At 43.6% G+C, this 26,815-nt stretch overlaps 2 long non-coding RNA genes and 6 other non-coding genes across 13 annotated transcripts; all 8 read right to left on the reverse strand.

Moving 5' to 3' along the window:
* Positions 1-402: 402 nt before the first annotated feature.
* On the reverse strand, positions 403-9,482 carry LOC116981256. Of its 4 annotated transcripts, none has more exons than XR_004414195.1 (9): positions 9,389-9,482; positions 7,754-7,846; positions 6,853-7,078; positions 6,363-6,458; positions 4,800-4,892; positions 2,978-3,086; positions 1,709-1,865; positions 931-1,053; positions 403-800 (listed from the first exon to the last, which is right to left on the reverse strand). It is a non-coding gene; the product is annotated as an uncharacterized LOC116981256 (long non-coding RNA). The 4 variants fall into 4 exon arrangements; XR_004414194.1 differs by having other exon boundaries at positions 4,800-4,895; XR_004414196.1 differs by lacking the exon at positions 6,853-7,078 and having other exon boundaries at positions 4,800-4,895.
* LOC116983520 lies at positions 2,543-2,673 on the reverse strand. Its single transcript, XR_004414719.1, has one exon. It is a non-coding gene; the product is annotated as a small nucleolar RNA SNORA5 (small nucleolar RNA).
* Positions 5,964-6,094, reverse strand: LOC116983507. The gene has a single exon (XR_004414713.1). It is a non-coding gene; the product is annotated as a small nucleolar RNA SNORA5 (small nucleolar RNA).
* LOC116983538 lies at positions 7,352-7,482 on the reverse strand. Its single transcript, XR_004414731.1, has one exon. It is a non-coding gene; the product is annotated as a small nucleolar RNA SNORA5 (small nucleolar RNA).
* A 791-nt stretch (positions 9,483-10,273) lies between the features above and the next one.
* Positions 10,274-18,721, reverse strand: LOC116981268. Of its 3 annotated transcripts, XR_004414199.1 has the most exons (5): positions 18,622-18,721; positions 16,996-17,088; positions 12,372-12,464; positions 10,981-11,076; positions 10,274-10,391 (listed from the first exon to the last, which is right to left on the reverse strand). It is a non-coding gene; the product is annotated as an uncharacterized LOC116981268 (long non-coding RNA). The 3 variants fall into 3 exon arrangements; XR_004414201.1 differs by lacking the exons at positions 16,996-17,088; positions 18,622-18,721 and adding an exon at positions 14,001-14,100; XR_004414202.1 differs by lacking the exons at positions 10,274-10,391; positions 10,981-11,076; positions 12,372-12,464 and adding exons at positions 15,617-15,700; positions 16,095-16,320.
* LOC116983529 lies at positions 11,970-12,100 on the reverse strand. Its single transcript, XR_004414723.1, has one exon. It is a non-coding gene; the product is annotated as a small nucleolar RNA SNORA5 (small nucleolar RNA).
* LOC116983515 lies at positions 15,208-15,338 on the reverse strand. Its single transcript, XR_004414717.1, has one exon. It is a non-coding gene; the product is annotated as a small nucleolar RNA SNORA5 (small nucleolar RNA).
* On the reverse strand, positions 16,594-16,724 carry LOC116983558. The gene has a single exon (XR_004414744.1). It is a non-coding gene; the product is annotated as a small nucleolar RNA SNORA5 (small nucleolar RNA).
* Positions 18,722-26,815: the final 8,094 nt, after the last annotated feature.

Raw genomic sequence — 26,815 nt, forward strand, 5'->3', positions numbered from 1 at the left:
CAAGGTCCTGCATGGCCAATCATGAAGGTTAGATCTCTCAAAATGCATCACCTCACATTTGCACATTTCACAACTATCGCATTGAAAATATTATTTTAAATTTATGGGAGATTTTGCATAAAGTGCTACAGATGTTCCGAGTCAAAAACTTGCCTACATTGTTATTTTAGATCTTTTCAAAACCTACAATTTGTGTAGGAGGGAACTGCAGATGCTGATTTAAACTGAATTCAAGAGTGGGGACTCTGTTAAACCAACCATCCTAATTTCCTTATTGGATTTATCCAAGTCAAACGATGGGGCTCAAGATGGTGAACGGCAGCAAGAAGTGAAGCAACCAGTGGATGAGATGATTGGGATACTGAAGATCAGCTCAGTAAACAAAAAGAGCAGAAACACACATACACAAAATAACCATAATTTTATTATAAGCAGTTATCATTCAGTTTACAAATGAACTCGTTTTGAAAATGTTGAAGTCACTTTTGCAAATAAATGTACCATTTTAAAATACTTCAAGCAACTGATTAAGTATACACTATGAATAACAACTTCAGAACAGAGCATCAAATTCAATGCATACCAAATCAAATTAACACCTCAGGACTACTGATGTTTAGTTTATTGTGACATGTACAGAGTACAGTTAAAAGTTATTGTTGCATGCTAACCAGTTAGTGAGATCAGATTGCTGCTGAGACAAAATGAAAGGCAGTCAAAATTTAATGATGAAGCCACAATTCCTAGGTGTCCATTGCCCGCTGTCTCTCTCAGCACTGTATGAAGGGATTACTGTGAACCTGTTTAAAGAGGAAAAAAGTCCCAATTTTTAATACATACATATTTAATTCATACATGCCACCACAAAGACATCCTTCAGCCATACTTGTACTTAATGCATTCTACCATTAAATACAGAATCAAACCCACCTCTCAACGCAATGTTTACTTGCACACCAGATATTGCGGAGCCGGCAGATGTCCAACTGCTGTTCTACTCATTTCTTTAAAGGGAACACCCCTTCCAGTCCTTGTGCTGTGCATCAGTTTTGCCTGTACAAGTGGAAAGTAAAAGTTTTTTTTCCCTCCAAAATCACAAGGGGGGCTGATTCAATGCCACCGAGCTAGGTATCATACTGTAATGCTGGGGCTTGACCACCGGGTGGTGTCAGCAATGACTGCCTCGCCAACAGTCTGTCCCTTCCTTCTCTGTTGTTTCTTTAGTATGTGTTAAATGTATGTTTTAGTGTTCTAGTTTTATGTGGGGTGGGTTTGGGGAAACTTTTTTACAATCTCTTACCTTGACACAGATGCGATTTATTTCCCGTATCGTATCGCCATCTGCACTGCGGCCTAACGTCGAGGAGATGGAGGCCTCTGCGGGAGCCTGCAGGACTTAAACATCGCAGAGCTGGTGGTCCCTTTGCCAGGGATCAACCTCTGAGCTCCAAGCCGCGGGAGCTTCGACTGCCCCGACCGAGGGAGAAAAATTAGGGAAGAGCAGACTTTATTGCCTTCCATCAGTGAGGAATGTGGAATCTGCTGGGGTGGTTGTTTATGTTAACTTTTATGTAGTTGTGTGTCTTGTTGTTTTTTTTTAGTATGGCTGTATGGTAATACGAATATCACCGACCTTTGAAACCTTTGTTTCACATGATAAATGATTGAAACGGGCATTCAGGATGACACACTATTGAGAAAGACTAACCTGAGCAGATCATCAGATCATCCTTCTCCTTTGTTACACTGCACTGAGGCAATGAGGTTGACAATGCGATTTTCATCCACTTCCTTCTGTATTATGATAATCCCTTTCCTTGGCACTCATAATTTTAGTGAGTTGTGTGTTCCTTATTTTAGCAACCCTGAATGTAAACAATTTTCAAAATTAACTTAACTACATAAAGAATAAATACACACTATTTCGTTACTGTACATGTAGTAATCCTTTTCTCAGTTACAGATTGAATTAAAAAAGGGCTAAATTAAATGTAGAGATATAGATTACAGAACACATGCACTGCATAATTTGGGACGAGTGCCTTTCAAGAAAGTCATGCTAGGAGCCAGCCCCAGTGTATACCAAAACTGCAGCATATGGGGGCACTCGAGTACCTGGTTGAAAAGGACTCACTGAAAGCAAGTTTTAGGTTTACAGTGCAGGAATCCTGTGGTAGCATACACATAAGACACAGAGAAATGTTCTCCAGATACAACCTAAACAAATAAAATCATCTACAGATTGTGCAGTTGGATAATTCAGCAGTTTTGAAATGCCACGCCAAAAAATTTAATTGAAAATTACCGTCTATAAAAGCATACAGTGGGAACCTTTGCAACTGCCGTAGTGAGGAAATATATACATCAATCTTTGCACTTTAAAAAAAAAAATGACATTAATGCAAGGCTGGTTCATGAACCCAAGAACATACCTAACCACAGAATATGGGAATGCTTACATTTTACTGAGCAAAATGTGAAGCATTCTACTGACTAATTAGAAGATTGACAAGCTAAGTCCAGATTTACATTTAAATTATAGCGATGTTTGCAGCACTTTATTATCCTCTATGTTTACCATAGGGAACATAGAGGCCCGTGAGCCACATTTACTATCTGCAGCCATTTTAAAGTGCACACTATCAAGAGAGAATACACAATTACATGACTGCATGATGCTAATTTTAACCCAGCCTACGATCCATTTAGGCTGTGTGACTGAGGAGTGAATGAATAATGCGATGTAAAGCGCCTTGAGTATTAGAAAGGCGCTATATAAATCCCATCCATCATCATCATTTAATCTTTAGTCTCTCACTATTCAGCTTAAAAATAGATCATAATTTCTCTTGTATTTCTTTGTATTTTCCATTGGAATATTTGACAACAGAACTGACTTTCTTACTGGCCTCCACGAACCAAGATACAGGAACTTTTGCCATTTGGCCTTTTGTGCCTCAGAAAACACTTCACTAACCTTTCTCAACATGAACATGGTACGTTGATGTAACTCATTCCACTCATCGATTGGCCTGTTTCAAGGTGATAATTTGTGCTGTTTGGAGACCAAGATGGATTTTCACCCACTAAAAAAACCCAGTAAGACATAACCCAATGAGATATTTGAAGAAATATCTATCAAATGCAAATCAGTAACTCAGAGATCAGTATACAAACTTAAAGCACATGGTATTGGGGGTTCAGTATTGATGTGGATAAGAGAACTGGCTGGCAAACAGGAAGCAAAGAGTAGGAGTAAACGGGTCCTTTTCAGAATGGCAGGCAGTGACTAGTGGGGTACCACAAGGCTCAGTGCTGGGACCCCAGCTATTTACAATATATATTAATGATTTGGATGAGGGAATTGAATGCAACATCTCCAAGTTTGCGGATGACACAAAGCTGGGGGGCAGTGTTAGCTGTGAGGAGGATGCTAGGAGGCTGTAAGGTGACTTGGATAGGTTGGGTCAGTGGGCAAATGCATGGCAGATGCAGTATAATGTGGATAAATGTGAGGTTATCCACTTTGGTGGCAAAAACAGGAAAATAGACTATTATCTGAATGGTGGCCGATTAGGAAAAGGGGAGATGCAACGAGACCTGGGTGTCATGGTACACCAATCATTGAAAGTAGGCATGCAGGTGCAGCAAGCAGTGAAGAAAGCGAATGGTATGTTAGCATTCATAGCAAAAGGATTTGAGTATAGGAACAGGGAGGTTCTACTGCAGTTGTATAGGGTCTTGGTGAGACCACAACTGGAGTATTGCGTACAGTTTTGGTCTCCTAATCTGAGGAAGGACATTCTTGCCATAGATGGAGTACAGAGAAGGTTCATCAGACTGATTCCTGGGATGTCAGGACTTTCATATGAAGAAAGACTGGATAGACTCGGCTTGTACTCGCTAGAATTTAGAAGATTGAGGGGGATCTTATAGAAACTTACAAAATTCTTAAGGGGTTGGACAGGCTAGATGCAGGAAGATTGTTCCCGATGTTGGGGAAGTCCAGAACAAGGGGTCACAGTTTAAGGATATAAAGGGGAAATATTTTAAGACTGAGATGAGAAAAACATTTTTTTGCACAGAGTGGTAAATCTCTGGAATTCTCTGCCACAGAATGTAGTTGAAGCCAGTTCATTGGCTATATTTAAGAGGGAGTTAGATGTGGCCCTTGTGGCTAAAGGGATCAAGGGGTATGGAGAGAAGGCAGGCACACCGAGTTGGATGATCAGCCATGATCATATTGAATGGCGGTGCAGGCTCGAAGGGCCGAATGGCCTACTCCTGCACCTATTTTCTTTGTTTCTATATTTCTCTTTGCAGCCTCAATCTCATTAACAAGCATGGACGACAATCTATACATCGACCGAAATGACGGGCCAATTAAAAGATCGACAAGATCGACCCAGTTTTACATTAAAATTATAATAATTGTTTGCAGCACTTTATTATTTACCATAGGGAACATAGAGGCCCGTGAGCCACATTTACTATCTGCAGCCATTTTACAGTGCACACTATCAAGAGAGAATACACAATTACATGACTGCATGATGCTAACTTTAACCCAGCCCAACCCTAGTCCCTCGTTATTCATCTTAGATATAAAGTAATTTCTCTAGTTTTTGCTTCTAATTTTCACCAGAATATTTTGCAACAGAGCAAGCTTTGTTTCTCTATAGAAATCTGCTGCACCATTCTACTTTATTTCACTCAGATGGCAAACTCCACCATCCAGGATTGCCATTTGGTCTTTTGTGCCTCAATAAATGTCCCACTAACATTTCTCAACAAGGTACCTGTTCTGTTGTTTCAACTCTTTCGCCTTATTGATTGGCTTGAGGTTCAAGGAGACAATTTGTGCTTGTTTGGAGTCTTGGACGGACTTTCACCTACTATAAAACAGTATGATATAACCCAATCAGTTTCCTGTTAAGAAATATTTATCAGATACAAATGCAATTCAGTAACTCTTTGCAGCCCCAGTCACATTAACAACCAGGAAAGCAATCTATACAAAAATGGCAACGTTTCGGGTAATTAAACACTCATTGGAATCCATATGCAGTGAAAAGAGTACATGTAATCACAATGGACTGAATGTGTTTGTTCTAGGCTGCAGTGATATGCATCAGCATTATACTACAATAACATGGTAGAAATATGGTATTAATTCATGTGAAATTATTAGGATTCAATAAATTTAAGACCAATTTTGTCTGCAAACCTTACTATTGTAACTTCAGATTCTGTACAGCAACTTCAATATTTGTTTTATCAATAGACAATAGGTGCAGGAGTAGGCCATTCAGCCCTTTGAGCCAGCACCGCCATTCAATGTGATCATGGCTGATCATCCCCAATCAGTACCCCGTTCCTGCCTTCTCCTCATATCCCCTGACTCTGCTATCTTTAAGAGCCCTATCTAGCTCTCCCTTGAAAGTGTCCAGAGAACTTGCCTCCACCACTTCCCTCTGAAACAGAGAATTCCACAGACTCACAAATGAATTCCACAAACTCATTTATCAAATGTCACCTAGACTAAGCTGCATTTTGCTGGATACCCATTCCAAAGTTTGAGGCTGGTTACCAAAGCCAAATACAGGGCGTCACAGTGGAGCAGGTGGTAGAGATGCTGCCTCATTGCGCAAGAGACCCAGGTTCAATCCCGACTTTGGGTGCCGTCTGTGCGGAGCTTGCATGTTCTCCTTATGACAGGGTGAGTTTCCTCTAGGTGCTCTGGTTTCTTCCCGCATGCTAAAGACATGTGAGTCTGCAAGTTAAATGGCCTCTGTAAAATTGCCCTAGTGTGCAGGGAGTCAATGAGAAAGTGGTATAATATAGACCTAATGTGAATGGGTGATCAGTGGTTGGTGTGGACTCAGTGGGCCAAATTACTGAGTGAAATGACTGACCAATTAAATGAGTGACAGGCTAGACCCAGATTAAAATTAAAATTACAGCATTGTTTGTAGCATCTTATTATCCTCTATGTTTGCCAGAGAGAACATAGAGGCCCGTGAGCCACATTTACTATCTGCAGCCATTTTAAAGTGCACACTATCAAGAGAGAATACACAATTACATGACTGCATGATGCTAACTTTAACCCAGCCCACGATCCCTTTAATCTTTAGTCTCTCATTATTCATCTTAGATATAAAACCATTTCTCTAGTTTTTGCTAATTTTCACCAGAATATCTTGCAACAGAGCAAGTTTTGTTTCTCTATAGAAACCCGCTGCAACATTCTACTTTATTTCACTCAGATGCCAAACTCCACCATCCAGGATAAGGGAACTTTTGCCATTTGCTCTGTGGTGCATCAATAAATGCCCCACTAACATTTCTCAACAAGGTACCTGTTCTGTTGTTTCAACTCTTTCGCCTTATTGATTGGCTTGAGGTTCAAGGAGACAATTTGTGCTTGTTTGGAATCTTGGATGGACTTTCACCTACTATAAAACATTAAGACATAACCCAATAAGTTTCCTGTTAAGAAATATTTATCAAATACAAATGCAAATCAGTAACTCTTTGCAGCCCCAATCACATTAACAAGCCTGGAAGACAATCTATACAAAAATTGTAAAGATTTGGGTAATTAAACATTCATTGAAACCATTTGCAGTGAAAAGAGTATGTGTAATCACAATGGACTGAATGTGTTTGTTCAGGGCTGCAGTGATATGCATCAGCATTATACTACAATGACATGGTAGAAATATGGTATTAACTCGTGTGAAATTATTAGGATTCAATAATTTGAAGACCAATTTTGACTGCAAACTTTACTATTGTAACCCAAGATATCTGTACAGCAACTTAAATATGTGTTTTATTAAATGTCACCTCGACTAAGCTGCATTTTGCTGGATTTCCCTTCCAAAGTTTGAGGCTGGTCAACAAAGCCAAATACAGGGCGTCACAGTGGCGCAGGTGGTAGAGGTGCTGCCTCATTGCGCAAGAGACCCAGGTTCAATCCCGACTTTGGGTGCCGTCTATGTGGAGCTTGCACGTTCTCCTTATGACAGGGTGAGTTTCCTCTAGGTGCTCTGGTTTCTTCCCACGTGCGAGTCTGCAAGATAAATGGCCTCTGTAAAATTGCCCTAGTGTGTAGGGAGTCAATGAGAAAGTGGTATAATATAGACCTAATGTGAATGGGTGATCAGTGGTTCAAAAATGGCAACTCAGTGGGCCAAAGGCCCTGTTCCATGTTGCATCTCTGAACTAACCTAAATCTGAACAGCCCAAAACACCAGAAAAGAGTATGTTTCCATTTTACTGAGTGAAAATGACTGACCAAATAACTGAGTGACAGGCTAGACCCAGATTTACATTAAAATTACAACATTGTTTGCAGCATCTTATTATCCTCTATGTTTACCATAGGGAACATAGAGGCCCGTGAGCCACATTTACTATCTGCAGCCATTTTAAAGTGCACACTATCAAGAGAGAATACACAATTACATGACTGCATGATGCTAACTTCAACCCAGCCCACGATCCCTTTAATCTTTAGTCTCTCGTTATTCATTTTAGATATAAAGCCATTTCTCTAGTTTTTGCTTCTAATTTTCACTGGAATATCTTGCAACAGAGCAAGTTTTGTTTCTCTATAGAAACCCGCTGCAACATTCTACTTTATTTCACTCAGATGCCAAACTCCACCATCCAGGATACGGAGACTTTTGCCATTTTGTCTTTTGTGCCTCAATAAATGCCCCACTAACATTTCTCAACAAGGTACCTGTTCTGTTGTTTCAACTCTTTCGCCTTATCGATTGGCTTGAGGTTCAAGGAGACAATTTGTGCTTGTTTGGAATCTTGGACGGACTTTCACCTATTAAAAAACAGTAAGGCAACCCAATAAGTTTCCTGTTAAGAAATATTTATCAAATACAAATGCAAATCAGTAACTCGTTGCAGCCCCAATCACATTAACAAGCCTGGAAGACAATCTATACAAAAATGGCAACGTTTCTGGGTAATTAAACACACATTGGAATCCATATGCAGTGAAAAGAGTACGTGAATTCACAATGGACTGAATGTGCTTGTCAAGGCTGTAAAGTTATGCCTCAGCATTACCCTACAACAGCATGCTGGAAATATGGTATTAACATGTGGAATTATTAGGATACAGCAGGGATGACACAGAAAATGCCAGTACATTGATTGAATGCCATTGGAACAAAAACAAAAGTTCATATGTTCAAGGAGCAGATTTAGGCAATTCGGACCATCAAGTCTACTCGGCATTCAATCATGGCTGATCTATCTTTCCCTCTCAACCCCATTCTCCTGCCTTCTTGCCATAACCCCTGACACACTAATGAAGAATCTGTCGCTCTCCACTTTAAAAACTGAAACTACAGATTTTACACTTCAAAAGACATAATTCGTCTAGTACAAAACAGGTTAAACAGTATCAAGTTTCTCTCTGTAGCTACAAGGAATCGCAGCAAAGGACACAAAGTGCTGGAGTAACTAGCGGGTCGTGTAGCATCTCTGGAAAACATGGAAAGGTGAAGTTTCGGGTCGGGATCCTTCTTGGACCTGACGGTCAGGATCGGTGACCCGAAACGTTATCTATCCATGTTCTCCAGAGATGCTGCCCGACCCGTTGAGTAACTCCAGCACTTCGTCTCGTTTTGTAAAACCAACATCAGCCGTTCCTTCTTTGCAGCTGTGAGATTCCTTTTCAGCCGAAGTTCCGCCACCGTTTTAAAGTTGACGCGCCGCCTTTCAAGTAGCGATGGCTTCTCCAACACGAGCGAAGAGGGGACAGGACAGGACAGCCTTCAGCAGTGGAGGGCGGAACTGCAGATGCTGCTTTCCACCCAAGATTGACACTAAATGCTGGAGTAACTCAGTTGCATCTCTGGAGAGAAGGGATAGGTGGTAACGTTTCGTGACCAGACCAGTCTGAGGAAGGGTCTCGACCCGAATGATCGTCCAGTCCTTCTCTCCAGAGATGCCGCTGAGTTACATGGAGCAGCATGTTGTGTCCATCTGCAGCAGTGGCAGGCAGACAGACACGAGGACACAAAGATAGAAAGACCCTGGATAACTCAGCGGGTCGGGCAGGCAGCATCTCTGAAGTTTCGAGTCGACACCCTATGCCTTCTCTCCAGAGATGCTGCCTGCCCCGCTGAGTTACTTCAGCATTTAGTGTCTATCATCATCGGTGTAAGCCAGCAGCATCTGCGGCTCCTACACACACAGTGGAGGGAGGGAGGGAGGACATCTATCTGTCTATCTCGCTGCCACGTCGGCCACGCCATGATGACCCCACCCTCCACAGTCAAAGCTGCCGTTAGTTACTTCTATCCTCCTCATCGCCGCCGCTGGACGATGAGAAATAACGGATGATGAGACTCACCATGTCGGCGGATGTCGAGGGATTGTATTTGTGCCGCGGCCTAGCGGGCAGTAGCCGCCATGATCCATGCTCCAGCTCCATGCTCGTCCCCATGGCGACCGGCAGGGAGGGAGGACGCCGCCGGGCGTGCGCGCTCACCGGCGCCTGGGAGCGCGCACGCAGTGCAGTCCACGCAGTGGGTGGTTCAATGGGCTGTCAAAGGGAAATAGGTCAGGGTGTGTGACCTTGGGAAGGGGGTCAAACTGTGGGACCTTGGGAAGGTGGTCAGGGTGTGGGACCTAGGGAAAGTGGTCAAACTGTGGGACCTTGGGAAATAGGTCAATGGACTGAATGTGTTTGTTCTAGGCTGCAGTGATATGCATCAGCATTATACTACAATAACATGGTAGAAATATGGTATTAATTCATGTGAAATTATTAGGATTCAATAAATTTAAGACCAATTTTGTCTGCAAACCTTACTATTGTAACTTCAGATTCTGTACAGCAACTTCAATATTTGTTTTATCAATAGACAATAGGTGCAGGAGTAGGCCATTCAGCCCTTTGAGCCAGCACCGCCATTCAATGTGATCATGGCTGATCATCCCCAATCAGTACCCTGTTCCTGCCTTCTCCTCATATCCCCTGACTCTGCTATCTTTAAGAGCCCTATCTAGCTCTCCCTTGAAAGTGTTCAGAGAACTTGCCTCCACCACTTCCCTCTGAGACAGAGAATTCCACAGACTCACAAATGAATTCCACAAACTCATTTATCAAATGTCACCTAGACTAAGCTGCATTTTGCTGGATACCCCTTCCAAAGTTTGAGGCTGGTTACCAAAGCCAAATACAGGGCGTCACAGTGGAGCAGGTGGTAGAGATGCTGCCTCATTGCGCAAGAGACCCAGGTTCAATCCCGACTTTGGGTGCCGTCTGTGCGGAGCTTGCATGTTCTCCTTATGACAGGGTGAGTTTCCTCTAGGTGCACTGGTTTCTTCCCACATGCTAAAGACATGTGAGTCTGCAAGTTAAATGGCCTCTGTAAAATTGCCCTAGTGTGCAGGGAGTCAATGAGAAAGTGGTATAATATAGACCTAATGTGAATGGGTGATCAGTGGTTGGTGTGGACTCAGTGGGCCAAATTACTGAGTGAAATGACTGACCAATTAAATGAGTGACAGGCTAGACCCAGATTTAAATTAAAATTACAGCATTGTTTGTAGCATCTTATTATCCTCTATGTTTGCCAGAGAGAACATAGAGGCCCGTGAGCCACTTTTACTATCTGCAGCCATTTTAAAGTGCACACTATCAAGAGAGGATACACAATTACATGATTGCATGATGCTAACTTTAACCCAGCCCACGATCCCTTTAATCTTTAGTCTCTCATTATTCATCTTAGATATAAAACCATTTCTCTAGTTTTTGCTAATTTTCACCAGAATATCTTGCAACAGAGCAAGTTTTGTTTCTCTATAGAAACCCGCTGCAACATTCTACTTTATTTCACTCAGATGCCAAACTCCACCATCCAGGATAAGGGAACTTTTGCCATTTGCTCTGTGGTGCCTCAATAAATGCCCCACTAACATTTCTCAACAAGGTACCTGTTCTGTTGTTTCAACTCTTTGGCCTTATTGATTGGCTTGAGGTTCAAGGAGACAATTTGTGCTTGTTTGGAATCTTGGATGGACTTTCACCTACTATAAAACATTAAGACATAACCCAATAAGTTTCCTGTTAAGAAATATTTATCAAATACAAATGCAAATCAGTAACTCTTTGCAGCCCCAATCACATTAACAAGCCTGGAAGACAATCTATACAAAATTTGTAAAGATTTGGGTAATTAAACATTCATTGAAACCATTTGCAGTGAAAAGAGTATGTGTAATCACAATGGACTGAATGTGTTTGTTCAGGGCTGCAGTGATATGCATCAGCATTATACTACAATAACATGGTAGAAATATGGTATTAACTCATGTGAAATTATTAGGATTCAATAATTTGAAGACCAATTTTGACTGCAAACTTTACTATTGTAACCCAAGATATCTGTACAGCAACTTAAATATGTGTTTTATTAAATGTCACCTCGACTAAGCTGCATTTTGCTGGATTTCTCTTCCAAAGTTTGAGGCTGGTCAACAAAGCCAAATACAGGGCGTCACAGTGGCGCAGGTGGTAGAGGTGCTGCCTCATTGCGCAAGAGACCCAGGTTCAATCCCGACTTTGGGTGCCGTCTATGTGGAGCTTGCACGTTCTCCTTATGACAGGGTGAGTTTCCTCTAGGTGCTCTGGTTTCTTCCCACGTGCGAGTCTGCAAGATAAATGGCCTCTGTAAAATTGCCCTAGTGTGTAGGGAGTCAACGAGAAAGTGGTATAATATAGAACTAATGTGAATGGGTGATCAGTGGTTGAAAAATGGCAACTCAGTGGGCCAAAGGCCCTGTTCCATGTTGCATCTCTGAACTAAACTAAATCTGAACAGCGCAAAACACCAGAAAAGAGTATGTTTCCATTTTACTGAGTGAAAATGACTGACCAAATAACTGAGTGACAGGCTAGACCCAGATTTACATTAAAATTACAGCATTGTTTGCAGCATCTTATTATCCTCTATATTTACCATAGGGAACATAGAGGCCCGTGAGCCACATTTACTATCTGCAGCCATTTTAAAGTGCACACTATCAAGAGAGAATACACAATTACATGACTGCATGATGCTAACTTCAACCCAGCCCACGATCTCTTTAATCTTTAGTCTCTCGTTATTCATTTTAGATATAAAGCCATTTCTCTAGTTTTTGCTTCTAATTTTCACTGGAATATCTTGCAACAGAGCAAGCTTTGTTTCTCTATAGAAACCCGCTGCAACATTCTACTTTATTTCACTCGGATGCCAAACTCCACCATCCAGGATACGGAGACTTTTGCCATTTTGTCTTTTGTGCCTCAATAAACGCCCCACTAACATTTCTCAACAAGGTACCTGTTCTGTTGTTTCAACTCTTTCGCCTTATCGATTGGCTTGAGGTTCAAGGAGACAATTTGTGCTTGTTTGGAATCTTGGACGGACTTTCACCTATTAAAAAACAGCAAGGCAACCCAATAAGTTTCCTGTTAAGAAATATTTATCAAATACAAATGCAAATCAGTAACTCGTTGCAGCCCCAATCACATTAACAAGCCTGGAAGACAATCTATACAAAAATGGCAAAGTTTCGGGTAATTAAACACACATTGGAATCCATATGCAGTGAAAAGAGTACGTGAATTCACAATGGACTGAATGTGCTTGTCAAGGCTGTAAAGTTATGCCTCAGCATTACCCTACAACAGCATGCTGGAAATATGGTATTAACATGTGGAATTATTAGGATACAGCGGGGATGACACAGAAAATGCCAGTACATTGATTGAATGCCATTGGAACAAAAACAAAAGTTCATATGTTCAAGGAGCAGATTTAGGCAATTCGGACCATCAAGTCTACTCGGCATTCAATCATGGCTGATCTATCTTTCCCTCTCAACCCCATTCTCCTGCCTTCTTGCCATAACCCCTGACACACTAACCAAGAATCTGTCGCTCTCCACTTTAAAAACTGAAACTACAGATTTTACACTTCAAAAGACAAAATTCGTCTAGTACAAAACAGGTTAAACAGTATCAAGTTTCTCTCTGTAGCTACAAGGAATCGCAGAAAAGGACACAAAGTGCTGGAGTATCTAGCGGGTGGTGTAGCATCTCTGGAAAACATGGAAAGGTGAAGTTTCGGGTCGGGATCCTTCTTGGACCTGACGGTCAGGATCGGTGACCCGAAACGTTATCTATCCATGTTCTCCAGAGATGCTGCCCGACCCGTTGAGTAACTCCAGCACTTTGTCTCGTTTTGTAAAACCAACATCAGCAGTTCCTTCTTTGCAGCTGTGAGATTCCTTTTCAGCCGAAGTTCCGCCACCGTTTTAAAGTTGACGCGCCACCTTTCAAGTAGCGATGGCTTCTCCAACACGAGCGAAGAGGGGACAGGACAGCCTTCAGCAGTGGAGGGCGGAACTGCAGATGCTGCTTTCCACCCAAGATTGACACTAAATGCTGGAGTAACTCAGTTGCATCTCTGGAGAGAAGGGATAGGTGGTAACGTTTCGGGACTAGACCAGTCTGAGGAAGGGTCTCGACCCGATTGATCGTCCAGTCCTTCTCTCCAGAGATGCCGCTGAGTTACATGGAGCAGCATGTTGTGTCCATCTGCAGCAGTGGCAGGCAGACAGGCACAAGGACACAAAGATAGACAGACCCTGGATAACTCAGCGGGTCGGGCAGGCAGCATCTCTGAAGTTTCGAGTCGACACCCTATGCCTTCTCTCCAGAGATGCTGCCTGCCCCGCTGAGTTACTTCAGCATTTAGTGTCTATCATCATCGGTGTAAGCCAACAGCATCTGCGGCTCCTACACACACAGTGGAGGGAGGGAGGGAGGACATCTATCTGTCTATCTCGCTGCCACGTCGGCCACGCCATGATGACCCCACCCTCCACAGTCAAAGCTGCCGTTAGTTACTTCTATCCTCCTCATCGCCGCAGCTGGATGATGAGAAATAACGGATGATGAGACTCACCATGTCGGCGGATGTCGAGGGATTGTATTTGTGCCGCGGCCTAGCGGGCAGCAGCCGCCATGATCCATGCTCCAGCTCCATGCTCGTCCCCATGGCGACCGGCAGGGAGGGAGGGCGCTGGCGTGAGGACGCCGCCGGGCGTGCGCGCTCACCGGCGCCTGGGGGCGCGCACGCAGTGCAGTCCACGCAGTGTGTGGTTCAATGGGCTGTCAAAGGGAAATAGGTCAGGGTGTGTGACCTTGGGAAGGGGGTCAAACTGTGGGACCTTGGGAAGGTGGTCAGGGTGTGGGACCTAGGGAAAGTGGTCAAACTGTGGGACCTTGGGAAATAGGTCAATGGACTGAATGTGTTTGTTCTAGGCTGCAGTGATATGCATCAGCATTATACTACAATAACATGGTAGAAATATGGTATTAATTCATGTGAAATTATTAGGATTCAATAAATTTAAGACCAATTTTGTCTGCAAACCTTACTATTGTAACTTCAGATTCTGTACAGCAACTTCAATATTTGTTTTATCAATAGACAATAGGTGCAGGAGTAGGCCATTCAGCCCTTTGAGCCAGCACCGCCATTCAATGTGATCATGGCTGATCATCCCCAATCAGTACCCCGTTCCTGCCTTCTCCTCATATCCCCTGACTCTGCTATCTTAAAGAGCCCTATCTAGCTCTCCCTTGAAAGTGTCCAGAGAACTTGCCTCCACCACTTCCCTCTGAGACAGAGAATTCCACAGACTCACAAATGAATTCCACAAACTCATTTATCAAATGTCACCTAGACTAAGCTGTATTTTGCTGGATACCCCTTCCAAAGTTTGAGGCTGGTTACCAAAGCCAAATACAGGGCGTCACAGTGGAGCAGGTGGTAGAGATGCTGCCTCATTGCGCAAGAGACCCAGGTTCAATCCCGACTTTGGGTGCCGTCTGTGCGGAGCTTGCATGTTCTCCTTATGACAGGGTGAGTTTCCTCTAGGTGCTCTGGTTTCTTCCCACATGCTAAAGACATGTGAGTCTGCAAGTTAAATGGCCTCTGTAAAATTGCCCTAGTGTGCAGGGAGTCAATGAGAAAGTGGTATAATATAGACCTAATGTGAATGGGTGATCAGTGGTTGGTGTGGACTCAGTGGGCCAAATTACTGAGTGAAATGACTGACCAATTAAATGAGTGACAGGCTAGACCCAGATTTAAATTAAAATTACAGCATTGTTTGTAGCATCTTATTATCCTCTATGTTTGCCAGAGAGAACATAGAGGCCCGTGAGCCACATTTACTGTCTGCAGCCATTTTAAAGTGCACACTATCAAGAGAGGATACACAATTACATGACTGCATGATGCTAACTTTAACCCAGCCCACGATCCCTTTAATCTTTAGTCTCTCATTATTCATCTTAGATATAAAACCATTTCTCTAGTTTTTGCTAATTTTCACCAGAATATCTTGCAACAGAGCAAGTTTTGTTTCTCTATAGAAACCCACTGCAACATTCTACTTTATTTCACTCAGATGCCAAACTCCACCATCCAGGATAAGGGAACTTTTGCCATTTGCTCTGTGGTGCCTCAATAAATGCCCCACTAACATTTCTCAACAAGGTACCTGTTCTGTTGTTTCAACTTTCGCCTTATTGATTGGCTTGAGGTTCAAGGAGACAATTTGTGCTTGTTTGAAATCTTGGATGGACTTTCACCTACTATAAAACATTAAGACATAACCCAATAAGTTTCCTGTTAAGAAATATTTATCAAATACAAATGCAAATCAGTAACTCTTTGCAGCCCCAATCATATTAACAAGCCTGGAAGACAATCTGTACAAAAATTGTAAAGATTTGGGTAATTAAACATTCATTGAAACCATTTGCAGTGAAAAGAGTATGTGTAATCACAATGGACTGAATGTGTTTGTTCAGGGCTGCAGTGATATGCATCAGCATTATACTACAATGACATGGTAGAAATATGGTATTAACTCATGTGAAATTATTAGGATTCAATAATTTGAAGACCAATTTTGACTGCAAACTTTACTATTGTAACCCAAGATATCTGTACAGCAACTTAAATATGTGTTTTATTAAATGTCACCTCGACTAAGCTGCATTTTGCTGGATTTCCCTTCCAAAGTTTGAGGCTGGTCAACAAAGCCAAATATAGGGCGTCACAGTGGCGCAGGTGGTAGAGGTGCTGCCTCATTGCGCAAGAGACCCAGGTTCAATCCCGACTTTGGGTGCCGTCTATGTGGAGCTTGCACGTTCTCCTTATGACAGGGTGAGTTTCCTCTAGGTGCTCTGGCTTCTTCCCACGTGCGAGTCTGCAAGATAAATGGCCTCTGTAAAATTGCCCTAGTGTGTAGGGAGTCAACGTGAAAGTGGTATAATATAGAACTAATGTGAATGGGTGATCAGTGGTTCAAAAATGGCAACTCAGTGGGCCAAAGGCCCTGTTCCATGTTGCATCTCTGAACTAAACTAAATCTGAACAGCGCAAAACACCAGAAAAGAGTATGTTTCCATTTTACTGAGTGAAAATGACTGACCAAATAACTGAGTGACAGGCTAGACCCAGATTTACATTAAAATTACAGCATTGTTTGCAGCATCTTATTATCCTCTATGTTTACCATAGGGAACATAGAGGCCCGTGAGCCACATTTACTATCTGCAGCCATTTTAAAGTGCACACTATCAAGAGAGAATACACAATTACATGACTGCATGATGCTAACTTCAACCCAGCCCACGATCTCTTTAATCTTTAGTCTCTCGTTATTCATTTTAGATATAAAGCCATTTCTCTAGTTTTTGCTTCTAATTTTCACTGGAATATCTTGCAACAGAGCAAGCTTTGTTTCTCTATAGAAACCCGCTGCAACATTCTACTTTATTTCACTCGGATGCCAAACTCCACCATCCAGGATACGGAGACTTTTGCCATTTTGTCTTTTGTGCCTCAATAAATGCTCCACTAACATTTCTCAACAAGGTACCTGTTCTGTTGTTTCAACTCTTTCGCCTTATCGATTGGCTTGAGGTTCAAGGAGACAATTTGTGCTTGTTTGGAATCTTGGACGGACTTTCACCTATTAAAAAACAGTAAGGCAACCCAATAAGTTTCCTGTTAAGAAATATTTATCAAATACAAATGCAAATCAGTAACTCGTTGCAGCCCCAATCACATTAACAAGCCTGGAAGACAATCTATACAAAAATGGCAACGTTTCGGGTAATTAAACACACATTGGAATCCATATGCAGTGAAAAGAGTACGTGAATTCACAATGGACTGAATGTGCTTGTCAAGGCTGTAAAGTTATGCCTCAGCATTACCCTACAACAGCGTGCTGGAAATATGGTATTAACATGTGGAATTATTAGGATACAGCGGGGATGACACAGAAAATGCCAGTACATTGATTGAATGCCATTGGAACAAAAACAAAAGTTCATATGTTCAAGGAGCAGATTTAGGCAATTCGGACCATCAAGTCTACTCGGCATTCAATCATGGCTGATCTATCTTTCCCTCTCAACCCCATTCTCCTGCCTTCTTGCCATAACCCCTGACACACTAATCAAGAATCTGTCGCTCTCCACTTTAAAAACTGAAACTACAGATTTTACACTTCAAAAGACAAAATTCGTCTAGTACAAAACAGGTTAAACAGTATCAAGTTTCTCTCTGTAGCTACAAGGAATCGCAGAAAAGGACACAAAGTGCTGGAGTAACTAGCGGGTCGTGTAGCATCTCTGGAAAACATGGAAAGGTGAAGTTTCGGGTCGGGATCCTTCTTGGACCTGACGGTCAGGATCGGTGACCCGAAACGCTATCTATCCATGTTCTCCGACCCGTTGAGTAACTCCAGCACTTCGTCTCGTTTTGTAAAACCAACATCAGCAGTTCCTTCTTTGCAGCTGTGAGATTCCTTTTCAGCCGAAGTTCCGCCACCGTTTTAAAGTTGACGCGCCGCCCTTCAAGTAGCGATGGCTTCTCCAACACGAGCGAAGAGGGGACAGGACAGCCTTCAGCAGTGGAGGGCGGAACTGCAGATGCTGCTTTCCACCCAAGATTGACACTAAATGCTGGAGTAACTCAGTTGCATCTCTGGAGAGAAGGGATAGGTGGTAACGTTTCGTGACCAGACCAGTCTGAGGAAGGGTCTCGACCCGAATGATCGTCCAGTCCTTCTCTCCAGAGATGCCGCTGAGTTACACGGAGCAGCATGTTGTGTCCATCTGCAGCAGTGGCAGGCAGACAGACACAAGGACACAAAGATAGACAGACCCTGGATAACTCAGCGGGTCGGGCAGGCAGCATCTCTGAAGTTTCGAGTCGACACCCTATGCCTTCTCTCCAGAGATGCTGCCTGCCCCGCTGAGTTACTTCAGCATTTAGTGTCTATCATCATCGGTGTAAGCCAGCAGCATCTGCGGCTCCTACACACAGTGGAGGGAGGGAGGGAGGGAGGGAGGACATCTATCTGTCTGTATATCTCGCTGCCACGTCGGCCACGCCATGATGACCCCACCCTCCACAGTCAAAGCTGCCGTTAGTTACTTCTATCCTCCTCATCGCCGCCGCTGGATGATGAGAAATAACGGATGATGAGACTCACCATGTCGGCGGATGTCGAGGGATTGTATTTGTGCCGCGGCCTAGCGGGCAGCAGCCGCCATGATCCATGCTCCAGCTCCATGCTCGTCCCCATGGCGACCGGCAGGGAGGGAGGACGCTGGCGTGAGGACGCCGCCGGGCGTGCGCGCTCACCGGCGCCTGGGGGCGCGCACGCAGTGCAGTCCACGCAGTGGGTGGTTCAATGGGCTGTCAAAAGGGAAATAGGTCAGGGTGTGGGACCTTGGGAAGGGGGTCAAACTGTGGGGCCTTGGGAAGGTGGTCAGGGTGTGGGACCTAGGGAAAGTGGTCAAACTGTGGGACCTTGGGAAGGTCGTGGTCAAACTGTGAGGCGTTGGGAAAGTGGTCAGGGTGTGTGACCTAGGGAAAGTGGTCAAACTGTGGGACTCAAAGATCTTATCCGCTATAAGATCTTTGGTGTGACCTAGGGGAAAGGGTCAGGCTGTGTCGGCATCTTATCGGTAAAAATAGGTGCAGGAGTAGGCCATTCGGCCTGTTGAGCCAGAATCGCCATTCAATATGATCGTGGCTGATCATCCAAAATCAGTATTCCGTTCCTGCTTTTTCCCCATAATCCCTTGATTCTGTTAGCCCTAAGAACAGTTGGATGACCCCAGGACCATCCGGGAGAATGAGAGTTTCCTGGACAAGACCTACAGTGAGGTTGTCACACCAAGGATACAGGAAGAGCCAAGGTGGGTGACTGTGAGAAAGAGGAGTAAATGTGGAGTGCAGGAGACCCCGGTGGCTGTACCTACTGAAAACAGGTACACCCTCTTGGGAGCGGATGACATGACAAGATTGAGTGGTAGCCAGAGCTGTGATTCCAACTCTGGTGCCAACGATCAATGGGGAAGAGTGACGTCAGGCAGAGCCATAGTGGTGGGACACTCCATCGTCAGAGGTGCGGACAGGAAATTGTGCGGCAGCAGGCAAGACTCCAGGATAGTGTGTTGCCTCCCTGGTGCCAGAGTCCAGGACGTCTCAGAGCGGCTGCACGGCATCGTCAAAAGTGAGGGGGAGCAGCCAGAGGTTGTTGTGAATGTTGGCATAAATTATAGAGATATGAAGAGGAAGGGGGTTCTGCATCAAGAATTTATGGAATTGGGTAGAAGGCTGAAAAGCAGGACCTGCAGGGTAGTGATCTCAGGATTGCTTCCAGTGCCTTTTGCTAGTGAAGGTAAGAATAGGAAGATAGGGGAAATTCATGTGTGGCTGAGGAGTTGGTGCAGGGGGCAGGATTTCTGGATAATTGGGATATTTTCACGGGCAGGAGTGACCTGTATAAAAGGGTCGGGTAGCACCTAAACTGGAGGGAGACCAACATCCTCGCGGGAAATGTGATTTCAAGCCATTTTGGCATGACTTCTTTACTTTAAAATGTTTATTATCAGGTTGGCCAAAGGAAGAATTGATATATGGACAGAATCTGGATAACAAAGCTTGAGGAGAGTATAGACAGCACCCGTAGTCAGGATTGAATCCGGGTCTCAGGCGCTTTAAGGCAGTAACTCCACCGCTGCGCCACCGTGCTGCTGATATTCATCTGTGTAGGTTCTCATTTTCAAAGTGCTCTCAGTCACATACTGGCCAGATAACTGCAATTACAGCTTATCTCCATGGTCACTCCAGTTTTACCTTATCCGAGCATCGCCTGCAGCCCAACAAGCTGCCTTTGTCTTCTTCCTAATTCGGCAATGCCACACTGGTTTTTACATTCTGACTATTTTACGTAAATTATTTACCTATGCCTGGAATGGCTTTCAAATAATTTTATTTTTTATACTCATTTTGAGTAGGAAAAAATCCAATGCTCATTCCACCTGCCCGCTCCATAACCCTCTAAACCTATCCTATCCATGCACCTGTCCAAATGTCTCTTAAATCGTGTTTAAGAAGGAACTGCAGATGCTGGGAAATCGAAATAGACAAAAAGGCTGGAGAAACTCAGCGGGTGAGGCAACATCTATGGAGCTCCATAGATGCTGCCTCACCCGCTGAGTTTCTCCAGCATTTTTGTCTACACGGTTCCACATGGTAGGCTAGTCTGGAAGAGTAGATCCAGGGTGAGAAGTCAGTTGGATTCAAAGTTTTCTTTGAGGAAGGAGTGAAAGGATTGTTTTTCTGATTGGAGGCCTGTGACCAGTAGAGTGGCAGAGGTGCTGGGCCCACTGTTGTTTGTTGTCTACATTAACAATTTGGATGCCAATGTAGTTAATATTGTCAGTAAATATGCAGCTGACGTCAAAATGGTGGTATCGTGAATGATGAGGAAGGATATCTCAGTTTTCAGCAGGTTCTAAACCATTTAAGAAGATGGGCTAAAGAATTAGGTGGGCCCTTTGATATGTCAAATTAGGGCAGGACTTGCACAGTAAATGATAGCTGTTGTTTATAGAGAACAAGGTAACCTGATGATTTAGATAGCATACACCATCGTGGTATATTATTAGGATGGAAATGATTCACTTTAATAAATCTGATTGTAACTATCTGGATGTTCACATGCATTGAAATAAAGTAGCTCAATGAATCGAATCGCATCTTACCACATTTTTGGCTCACTTTCAAAAGGGTTAGTGGCAGGAATGAAGAAATCTGTGATGAATTACTTTCATGCTTCTCACTCTCTGCTTACATCTGTCTTATCCCTAGAGACAAGAAACTACATACTGTCAGCTCTCACATTTCTGGTGCCATTTTGTATGATTCAAGTACAACGTTGTTAAAAATGTAGTTTTAACTTGGCCATAAAGACCGATTGTCCTGGCGGCATCACTAGGCCAGAGTTGCTGGGTTGGCCTGGCCAGGCCAATTTTTTCTGCATCCGCCGTTGCTCCCCTTCCCACGTCCCCATCCACCTATAAACTTTCCTCCGACTTCACACCCCTTCGCCCCTTATCTCATCTCCCAGCCTTTTATTTTCTTCCCATCTCTGTCCACACATCTGCCAATCAAACCCCCTCAACTGTATCCACCTATCACTTGCCAGGCTTTATCCTGCCCATCTCCCGTACATCTTTCATCCCCCTACTACAATCTATCTGAAGAGGGTCTCAAATTGAAACATAGCCAATCCATGTCCTCCAGACTTACATAGAAACATAGAAAATAGGTGCAGGAGTAGGCCATTCGGCCCCGAGCCTGCACCGCCATTCAATATGATCATGGCTGATCATCCAACTCAGTATCCTGTACCTGCCTTTTCTCCATACCCCCTGATCCCTTTAGCCACAAGGGCCACATCTAACTCCCTCTTAAATATAGCCAATGAACTGGCCTCAACTACCTTCTGTGGCAGAGAATTCCACAGATTCACCACTCTCTGTGTGAAAAATGTTTTTCTCATCTCGGTCCTAAAAGATTTCCCCCTTATCCTTAAACTGTGACCCCTTGTTCTGGACTTCCCCAACATCGGGAACAATCTTCCTGCATCTAGCCTGTCCAACCCCTTAAGAATTTTGTACGTTTCTATAAGATCCCCCCTCAATCTTCTAAATTCTAGCGAGTACAAGCCGAGTCTATCCAGTCTTTCTTCATATGAAAGTCATGACATCCCAGGAATCAGTCTGGTGAACCTGCTCTGTACTCCCTCTATGGCAAGAATGTCTTTTCTCAGATTAGGAGACCAAAACTGTACACAATACTCCATGTGTGGTCTCACCAAGACCCTGTACAACTGCAGTAGAACCTCCCTGCTCCTATACTCAAATCCGTTTGCTATGAATGCTAACATACCATTCGCTTTCTTCACTGCCTGCTGCACCTGCATGCTTACTTTCAATGACCGATGTACCATGACACCCAGGTCTCGTTGCATCTCCCCTTTTCCTAAACGGCCACCATTCAGATAATAGTCTACTTTTCTGTTTTTGCCACCAAAGTGGACTTAGACACAAAATGCTGGAGTATCTCAGTGGGTCAGACAACATTTCTGGAGAAAAGGAATTGGTGATGTTCCGGGTCAGATCAGAACTCTGCTTCAGGGATGCTGCCTGACCCACTGTTACTCTAGCGTTGTGAGTCTTTTTTCCTGCCTCATCCCTGTTTATTTTACTCAGTTTCTGCTTTTTCTTTCTCTACATATTTTTGCTGCTCTCTTTCTCATGCGTGTCAAAGTGGAAAAAGAACACACTGTAGACCAACTGCTCCTACATGAATAGCTCAGACATGTGAAAACAAATATTCGTGAGTGTTGTGCCTTACCAGTATACCTAATGTCTCCTCAATTGAACTGGAAACAAGCGTGAAACAAGAATCTGCTGAGAAGGGAATCTAAATCTAATTGCTGAGCTACTTCCAAGGGCTAATCATCTTGATAAGGGACTGGATAGGCTGGGTAAGAACAATCCTAATAGGTGTTTACAATTTAATGGCTTCCCAGCCACTTACTAAATTCAGGATTTTATTTTGATTAATTGTTTTTTTCTTCATTGCTTCTCCACCCATCTTCATTGGTCTCATCCCTGTTTCATAAGTTCATTCGTGATCGGAGCATAATTAGGTTATTATTAGAATACTCTGCCATTCAATCGTGGCTGATCTATCTCTCCCTCCTAATCCAATTTTCCTGCCTTCTCCCCATAACCCCCGACACCCATACTGATCAAGAATCTATCTATCTCTGCCTTAAAAAATATCTATTGACTGCCTCCACAGCCTTCTGTGGCAATGAATTTCACAGATTCACCACCCTCTGAATAAATCCTCTTTATCCTCCTCCTTTCTAGGGTGTATATGTGTACTGTGCACACTGATGACGTGTGTCCTTTTGTGATGCATTTTTCGCACTGCCATTTGATACCAGGATTCCTTAGTCCACACACTCCATCTTCTCATAAACCCTGGTAATTAATGCCTCAGAAACAGTCAGTCTCTTATAGAATTATACAACACAGAAATAAACTCTTTGGCCCACCGAGTCCACATTGATCATCAAATACCCATCTGTGCTAATCACATTTACCACCAACATGTTTTCCCAGTTATAATTGCTAGAATGGAAGACCTAGATAGAGTGGATGTGGAGAGAATGTTTCCTGTAATGTCTCGGACCAGAAGGCACAGCCTCAGAATAAATGGACGGACCTTTAGAATGGAGTTGAGGAGGAATTTCTTTAGCCAGAGGCTGGTGAATGTGCGGAATTCACCATCACAGTGTGAGGCCAGGTCATTGGGTATTTTTAAAGCGGAGATTGATAGGTTATTGATTAGTAAGAGTGTCAATGGTTACTGGGAGAAGGCAGAAAAATGGTTTTGACAGGGAAAAAATTATCAGCCACAATTGAATGGCAGAGCAGACTCAAAGGGCCGAATGGCCTAATTCTGCTCCTATGTCTGATGATCTTATGATAATAGTACTGCCGCCTCACAGGGTTCATCAACCCAGCTTGATCTTGACCTCTCCATGGGTTTCCCCCAGGTTTCACAAGTTTCATTCCACATCCCAAAGATGTTCTGTTACAGATAGTATTGTGGTCCATTGGCATTGAGGTTGGGTCAACAGGAGGACTGTTGCATTGGCTACTAGACTTCGAGATGAATGCCTGGAGCTAGTCGCTTTACTGGTATTATTACCGATTATATATCTCAATTGCTGATGTCTGCTTTAGATGCTGATGACCTCCATTACGCTTTCCTTTTTCCCAGTATACCTTTCTGACCACCCTCCATCTTGCTCTCCCTTCCACGTCTATATATCCTGGCTTTAAATGTCTTTCCCAGTGTCATTTCCTGTTGTCTGCAGGCATGAAGTTTCCTCATCTTATGGCAGGAAATTGCTTACAACCCAGTGGTCTGAATATTGATTTCTCTAACTTCAAGTAATCCTTGCTTTCCCTCTCTCTCTGTCCCTTCCCCACCCAAGTCCTCCCATTAGTTTCACTGTCCTAATTATTTTTACTGTTTGTATGCCTCATTGTCACCTCAGTCAACAATTAACAAAATTGTACATTTCCTTGATCATCAGCTTTGATCTGTTCTATTTCACACCTTACATGCTCTTTGTACCCTTCCATATCTCTAGTTTCCCTCTTGGTGGCTTTGACAGGTTGGGTGAGTGGGCAGATGCATGACAGATGCAGTTTAATGTGGATAAATGTGAGGTTATCCACTTTGGTAGCAAAAACAGGAAGGCAGATTATTATCTAAATGTTGAATACGGCCCTAGTGAGATGACACCTGGAGTATTGTGTGCAGTTTTGGTCCCCTAATTTGAGGAAGGACATTCTTGCTATTGAGGGAGTGAAGCGTAGGTTTACAAGGTTAATTCCCAGGATGACAGGACGGTCATATGCTGAGAGAATGGAGCGGCTGGGCTTGTATACTCTGGAGTTTAGAAGGATGAGAGAGGATCTTATTGAAACATATAAGATTATTAAGGGTTTGGACATGGCAGGAAACATGTTCCCGATGTTGGGGGAGTCCAGAACCAGAGGCCACAGTTTAAGAATAAGGGGTAAGCCATTTAGAATGGAGAAGAGGAACACTTTCTCACACAGAGAGTTGTGTCTGTGGAATTCTCTGCCTCAGAGGGCGGTTCTCTGGATATTTTCAAGAGAGAGCTAGATAGGCCTCTTAAAGATAGCGGAGTCAGGGGATATGGGGAGAAGGCAGGAACGGGGTTCTGATTGGGGATGATCACATTGATGGCGGTGCTGGCTCAAAGGGCCGAATGGCCTACTCCTGCACCTATTGTCTATTGTCTATTCAGGTGAAAATGTCAAAAGGTTCAAGTTATCAATTGTTACATGCATGCAGTGCCCGAAAAGAAAGTGTTCACTAACATGACTTGCAATAGTTAGACATATAGAGTTAGAGATTTTATGTAGGACAATGCCTTTGCAGTTGAGGACATTTCAGAGATTTTAAAAATCCACATATTTTCTGAAATTAATGTTGATAACTGTATTAAACTTCATTTATGATGTATAATTCCTTGAATGGAAATGGTTATTGAAGGAGATATATATTAAAATAATGTCATTATCTCAATATATGGAGATAAAGAAAAAAAATGCATGAAGGCTGCCTCTGCCTACAGTCTGTCCGTTTTTTCCATCTTTTTAATTTTTTTTAGTTAGTTTAAAAGTATGTTGAGGAGGTTTCTTTCGTTTTTCTATGTGGGGGGGGGGTTGGGTAAGGGGGAAACCATCTCCCAGTCACCTCCTGGCGAGGACGAGACTATTCTCCGGGTCGCGTCCTCGCTCCCCTACTCGCGGCCTACCACCTGGATTGGCGCGGTCTTTCCTGCCGGGGACCAGACCAGAGCTCCAGCAGAGGCGGCGCAGCGCTGGTTACATCGCGGAGCGGGCGATGCCTCACCTGGGCTGGGATCGCCATTTGAAGCTCCGGAGTGCTGGGCCTGCTGCAGTAACATCGTGGGGCTGTGGTTTGTACAGCTTCCAGCGTGGGCGGCACTGACTTCAACAATGCGGTGCCCTGGGGCCCTTAGCCGAGGGCCGCCAGCGTGGGTCCCCACTCAGCGCAGCCTGTGGACTTCGGGAGCCACGGACTTCGGTAGGAAGTGGCAATTGGGAGGTCCAAGCCGCTGAGGTTGTTCTCCCGTTCCGACGTCGGAGTTCCTTCATCCCGGCGAGAGGGCCTGCATATCGGGCCACCCGTAGCGGCAACTGTGGAGGGCTCAGGAGGCCACGACCACGGGTGTACATCAAAGAATATCAAAGAGGAGGATGGCTGAACTTTGGGCCTTCCCTCACAGTAGGAAACTTTGATTCCGCTGTGCTGGGGATGTTTATGTTAAAATACTATCGTGTTGTGTTCTTTTTTTATTCGTATGGCTGTATGGTGACCCCAAATTTCACTGTACCAATTGGTGCATGTGACAATAAATGTCTCTTGAATCTCTTGAATCTCTTAAAAGCAAAAACAAATACCCAATGTTTCTGTTTTAAAAAAACCTCAGATTTCCAGCATCTGCACAATATTTGCTTTTGTAGGTAGATGGCCGATGATTTGTATGAATTGGGTTACTTTTCTTTAAAGGTAAAGTAATATAATATATTTGAAATTGAGGTTTACTTCTAAGTATGTGCAACCTGGTTTGATTTGTGATACATTGTTGTACCAACACAGCTGTCAGATCTGTTGATTCGCTTCAGTAAAGGATGTTTATGTTACACGTCTTAACCAACTGAGGAGCCTTTGAACGCTACAAG

The sequence above is a fragment of the Amblyraja radiata genome, chromosome 1, assembly GCF_010909765.2.
Source record: "Amblyraja radiata isolate CabotCenter1 chromosome 1, sAmbRad1.1.pri, whole genome shotgun sequence".
Classification (NCBI taxonomy): Eukaryota; Metazoa; Chordata; class Chondrichthyes; order Rajiformes; family Rajidae; genus Amblyraja; species Amblyraja radiata.